Source organism: Limulus polyphemus, unplaced genomic scaffold, assembly GCF_000517525.1.
Source record: "Limulus polyphemus unplaced genomic scaffold, Limulus_polyphemus-2.1.2 Scaffold1077, whole genome shotgun sequence".
NCBI classification, from domain to species: domain Eukaryota; kingdom Metazoa; phylum Arthropoda; class Merostomata; order Xiphosura; family Limulidae; genus Limulus; species Limulus polyphemus.
In genome coordinates this window covers 317016-322493 of record NW_013666687.1, presented here as the reverse complement: position 1 = coordinate 322493, position 5478 = coordinate 317016, and the positions used below count along the sequence as shown (strand labels likewise).

Below are 5478 nucleotides of genomic sequence, written 5' to 3'. Positions count from 1 at the left end.
TGGGGGTGCCAAAAGTGTCTTTGCCTCCCGGGTGCTGAGAACCCTTGCTATGCCACTGCTATTGACAAAAACTGAAACTATTATGTTCTCCTTTTCTCCACTATAAATGATGATATAAAGTCTTCATGGGAATTTATGTGAAGTTTTCAGACCACAAAGAAGATTAGCAACTGAAATTTAGAAAGCCAGCATTGAGTTTTGCTTTATTCTATGTATGTGACTTTTTCATTCTAGCTTTCATAATGCTCTAAAAATTTTGTGCTAGTGAAACATTTTAATGAATGAAAAACCACATTATGAGCCTAAAAGTTGAAGAATATTGTAATTTTTAACATAAATAGCAGTCAGCAGTAATGGTTATGGCAGACTATATGTTAATTAATAATTCATTTTTTTTTTAAAGTTTCAAATTTATTTTGTAACAATATGATGATACTTTGATCAAGTGTATGCTGAGTATGGACAACTTAATCTTTCATTTTTTTGAGGCAACCCTGAAGAAACAGCAGTAAGAAATGATATGATTGTCAACATCATAGACTTGTTTTTGGGGTAAAAAGATAGAAGCAAGCTGTCAAAGGTTGATATAATGTTCATGAGTTTTAAAAATTATGTCATAATGAAATCACAAATAAATCAACAACCCAGCTATCCCTGTAGTTTAGTTTTAGTAATATCATAGTTCATTCCTACTTTTTCTTAAAATCTTTTGTATTTTTATTCTTTTTTGTTTCAAGACCTGTAGATGTGCAAACTGCAAACAATCAGGTGTTTATAAGAAATGGATAAAAATTATTCAGAGCTGAGGTTATGAGCTCCTTTCATATGCAGTTAAGCTTGGGCAAGTGTATCCTGTGAACAATCAACTTAGTTTTTCCTGGATCAAGCCTTGTTACTGGACCCACCCTAATTAGTGTGTAAACCAATTAAACATGTAACCAACTTGGTTTCCAAAGAGCAAGGACTTTTGAAGCATGTTAAATAGGTGATTATAATTGTCATATTTTTTAACTATTAAAAATATATTTTTTTATATTTATCTGCAACATAGCTTTTAAAAGATAATTAATAAATGTATTTGGTGTACTATAGTTTGCAAGTCTTCTTTGTACTTGTAAGTTTATCTTATTACAAATTAATGATAGTTTTAAGGATTTCTTTTTATGTGTTTCTAGTGATGATGAAATTCTATGAAATAATTAAGTTTTTGAGGTTTAAAATTCTTTATACTGAAATTTTATTTTTGCTGTTTTCAGGTTTTGGCTAGAGGTATACTTGTCTTGGAAGTTTTAGTTGTAACAGTGGGGCTGTGAGGAAAGTAAAGCTAAAGGTAAAAAATCATTTATAGCATCACATTAGATTTGAAGTATTCCTAGAAGATAATGAAAAATATAGTATGTGCATTCTATTAGACAATACAATATTGATATGTCATTGTCTGATTGACATGTCTATTCTTGTAAATGCATGTATATCTTGAGACTGTGAAAATATAGAACGTACACACACCTTATTTTCTGTATGCTAAGAAGAAAAAAAATCTGGCTTCCATATTAATTTTTTTTTATTAGTGTACTTCATCTATTCCCTGTAGTCTCTGTTTTTATAATTAGGCTAAAATTCTGGGATCTTGCATGTATATGAGCTTTAGTAAATACCCTAATTCACAAAAAACAACAACAAGCAATTTGATCTTTATTTACAATAAGTCACTGATACAAGAAACATATACATGTATTTTGATTGTATAAAAGGTGCTGTATTTGGGTACATAAGGATAAAAAAAAAACAAAAAAACTACCAAAATGTTCCAAGGGATAGTTCTCAGCCATTCCATTCTTTATGGAAGAAAATAAAATATGTAAAGAAAATTTCAGTGTTAATGGAATTGCAATATTATAGTATTTCTAAGAACTTTTGAGTGAAAGTACAGAAGAATATGTAATTATATGTCAACCACACTGAATTTGCTGTATGCGGTAGAGCTTTGAAATTAACTCAGTTAATCAATATAATTAATTACCTATGAGCAACAGTTATGCCAATTAGCATCTCATAAAGTTATTGATTAAATAATCAAAATTATGATTAAACTGATCAATGTCATGAAAATAATCAAGTAATCAAAATTAATATTTTCAATTATTACTATTTTTGATTATCAACTATTCCAGTCACAATTTAGAATAATTGATTGAATGGATTGTTTTATGAACCTGGTGATTAATTAATTACAAATTTCAACTATTTCTGTCTCATATGAAGATAATTGATTGAATCTGATGATTAATTAATTAACCATTTCCACTAATCACTCAGTTCTAATATCCAGCAGTGATGAGGCCTTTCACCCAATACCAGGGCTCATCTTTTCATGTGGGATATGACAGACACAGTAGTGGCATATGTGCTATTTGTGCTAGTAGTTGCATGAACAACAACAATTATGGTATGAACTAGAGTAAGTAGGTAAGTGATTTGTGATTATTATTGATTTTATCTAAGTAATTTATAAATTTATAACACATACATTATCATTTATTTATCTATTTTTAGCACCAATTATTTATTATTATTATTTTGATGTGAATTAACTATACTTTCAGTCAGAAGAAATGGCAAACCAGCAATTAAGCTAGTCTTATTGTTTCTGGAGTGGGTCAAGTAACCATAGTGTCAGTGGGAGAACACTTTAGTAATTCTGAGAACTTATCAGTGAAAACAAAGAATGTGTAATAATATGTCAATCATACTTTATCCAATGCCAACAAGGCTTTTTTCCCAGTACCAGTATTGTGTTTGAGATATGACAGACACAGTACTGGTATATGTGTTGCTGTTAATATTTCAGAACATTGTAATATTTGTTTCTGTGTGCTTAATCTTTATATTTATAAAACCTTTGTTAATTGAATAATTGTTATTCTTTTGTGATAGTGAATTTTCATCAGAATGTTAGGTAAATGTATTGCAGTTTTGAGTAACTTGCATTATTTATGGTATCATAGATATTTACTCAGTTTCAAAGTTGCAAAAACAAATGTATAGAAAAAAAGGTACATTTATTGACTTTGAATTGGGAATTTCCTTTGGGTTGTGTATCCAATGTATTTTATGCTACACAGCTGAAAATGTCAAATTTTATGTGTATTTTTATTATTAAGGATGTTTCAAATAACTTTAGAATATAATATAAAACCCTGGCTTCCAACAGTTATTATGCAATTAAGTACAGTAGTCATTCTTATGTGGTAATTTATTTTTTTTCGCAATATGCATCCTCACCTAGGATTTGAACCAGAGACCTGTCATACAGCAGTTGATTGCTTTGCCAACTGAGCTATAGAGTTAACCCACTAGTGCTTGCAAGTAAAGCACTTTTTAACAATTCAAGCTACTATACCTTTAAGTGTTTAATGTATTTCACAGCATTGTAAACTTTAAATAATTCTGTGTCTCCAGCAACCTGGCACAGTAGTGTTGCTTTTTGAGTGAAAAAGGAATTAGTTATGAGCATTTTTTATATATACTATTTTTAGGTTAGATGCTTATAAAAAAAAAAAAAGGCAGAACTCATAAATGAAAAAACAAAATAAACTTGTAACAGCTGCTTGTTTAAACATTTAAATATTACTTTGTCCTAGCTTCTCATTGTAAATTACTTTTTCTTTTGAAAGTGTAAATTCAAAATTGGCAAAAACATGTTTAAAATAAATGTACAGTATTGTAAATAATTGTGGAAATTAATAAGTGATACACATAATACAGTGTTTGCCAAACTTTTGTAGCCATGGAACACTCTAAAACTACTAATGGATACTTTAAGAAACATTTTTATGTTAAAAAGTTAAATCTTAAAAATATTATTATCAGAAGAACTTGTTTTTCACTTTAAAGTTCCTTCTTTTAGCCACCAATCAATGGCTAAGTAGTATCAGTACTTGAAATCACCAAAATTTTGTAATTTTTTCTTGAAACACTTCACTCAACTACCATTAGCAACTAACTTACAGTGAGTCATCAATTAGGCTCCGCCCAGATATGAAATAGCCAGTTGCAAAGGGAATACATGGTGTTATGATTTATAGGCTAATTATGTTTTAAGCCATACCTATACCTGTCCTGCTCCTTTACTCCAACTAAACTGCACAAAATGTTTTTGCAGAACCCTTGAATATATCATGTGGAACCCCAAGGTTCTGTGGAACACAGTTTGGTAAATGCTGACATAATGTATAAGGGCCACAAACAATGAGTAATTGTAATTAAATGGTCAAGTTATGATTACTAAAACACAGGATATACAAAAGAGAAGTGAAAAATTATTGAACAACTAGCATTTTGTATTTGCTTTAAATGCTACCAAACATTTATCAATCTATGACTAAAATGTATTCCAACTGTGCCATATTACTTCCTACAGTTTAGCCAAGTTGATTGGTTACTGCTTGATGTTGTCAGTTTCCCTGTCAACCCAAACAGCCTTAATAACATTAATATCTGAAACTTGCACTGGCCAAGCCATAGTTGCAAGTGTTCCTTTTCCCTTACAGCAATCATCATGTTTTAGGAATCCTTCAAATCATATTGTTTTGCTGAAGATGAACCCTTCCCAGCAGGTCTTGTTCCTAAGAATTACACATTTGATAATCTTTTTGTAACTTTAAACTTTGAGGTTGTTGGAAATTTCCAGTCATTAAGTGGTTGATATGTAACCCACACTTGTATTGGTTCTCAGCATGCTTTGCTGTAGGTGTTGTACATTGACTGTGATACTGTCCTCCTCTCTGCCATCCATTAACTTATCAGTGATTGTTGTCAAGTAATTTGAATTTGGGTTCATCTGTAAAGAGCACTCTCCTCTGGCTTTAATTATCTCATTCTTTGAAGTCGTATGTCCACTTAATCCTTTTGTTTGGAGGAGCTACACATTAGTTGATGCCATTTTGTGGTACATATAATGTGTATGTTAGTATTCTGGAGTTAAATTCACACATGTAATTCATCTATGTCATTGGCAACATTTCTACTGACTTGTTGTGAATTACTTAACATGACTTTTGAAAAATTTGATCTTTCTACCTTGATTGCATCTATTATAAAAAAAAATACTAGTTTCAAATAACCTTGTCAGTGTTTCCATACAGTTCCTACTAAAACATTAAATTTTATCTCATTCTGTCACACAGAGTAGCCTTCACCAGTCAAAACTTTTATTCTTACACATTTATTATGTGGCATTTCTATCCTGAGAGCTATGAATACAATCACCACATTACTGATGGAACTGATATGAATGATTGTATATTTGTAGGTATTGTGCTTGTTAGTCACTGTCTGACTGGTTGGATGGCAACCAATCACAGTGTATAATATTGTTGCGTTAGCGAGGTCACGTGATTAGTATCACACCACGTCCTTCTCGAACCTTCGTGAATTGTCAGGAGATTACTAGATTGGGGGTAGTCTGGTATATAT

General features: G+C 30.8%; 1 protein-coding gene across 4 annotated transcripts in view; it reads left to right on the top strand.

Annotated features, from left to right (window-relative positions):
* The window catches only part of LOC106462027, a 68373-nt gene that overhangs the window by 13919 nt on the left and 48976 nt on the right, over positions 1-5478 (top strand). For 2 of the 4 annotated variants that reach the window (XM_022389146.1, XM_013921899.2), the window contains exons 2-4: positions 738-985; positions 1257-1330; positions 2333-2469. The gene's annotated coding sequence lies outside the window, so the exon portion shown is untranslated. The remainder of the gene's footprint in view (positions 1-737; positions 986-1256; positions 1331-2332; positions 2470-5478) is intronic. The other 2 variants (XM_022389144.1, XM_022389145.1) reach the window with 2 other exon arrangements.